Consider the following 634-nt stretch of genomic DNA (forward strand, 5'->3'; position numbering starts at 1 on the left):
GCCGTCACGCCCTTGCTGATCGAAGGAAAAACCTACCCCGGCCCGCAGCGCTGGTTGAGCGGGCAAACAAACGCAGCTCTGACTTGTTGTATACAGATTCTGAAAACAGAAAAGAGGCTTTGACTCGTCGCTGGGATTAATCCCACATGGCGTGCCCGGATACCTGAGGCGGTTCAGCAAGAAATAAAAAGGGTGCCAAGGGCACGATTTAGGGTATTACCTTTCTCGGCCTCTTTGGCTAAGATCAAGTGTAGTATCTGTTCTGTCAGTTTAATATCTGATACGTGGATCTTCGGATTCACACTATGATATTAATTTAATTTTTTTGAGGGGAGGAGGAACTGTAAAATGTAGCTTGCTGCATGGGTCCTCATGTGTCGTCCAAGCGTTGCACTATTGTTTGGAACAGGCATACCCCAACCAAAACATAATGAAATCTTTATAGTTTCTTTTTTTTTATGGAGGAGTATATATAATATCATAGTCTCATTTGCATACTATGCACATAACTTCAGGGTGAGTGAAGTGCCGATTAGAAACCACTCGCAATAAAAAAAAGATTAGAACCCTCTCCTCCACACTCCCTTCTCAAGCACGCAACCATCTATCTTCAAGATATTCGTAGTTTCAGTTT

General features: G+C 43.2%; 1 non-coding gene across 1 annotated transcript; it reads left to right on the forward strand.

The window, feature by feature from the left end:
* The first annotated feature begins 216 nt into the window (after nucleotides 1-216).
* Nucleotides 217-420, forward strand: LOC119342279. The gene has a single exon (XR_005165511.1). It is a non-coding gene; the product is annotated as a U2 spliceosomal RNA (small nuclear RNA).
* The last annotated feature ends 214 nt before the right edge of the window (nucleotides 421-634 follow it).

This window comes from Triticum dicoccoides, chromosome 7B (genome assembly GCF_002162155.2).
Source record: "Triticum dicoccoides isolate Atlit2015 ecotype Zavitan chromosome 7B, WEW_v2.0, whole genome shotgun sequence".
NCBI classification, from domain to species: Eukaryota; Viridiplantae; Streptophyta; class Magnoliopsida; order Poales; family Poaceae; genus Triticum; species Triticum dicoccoides.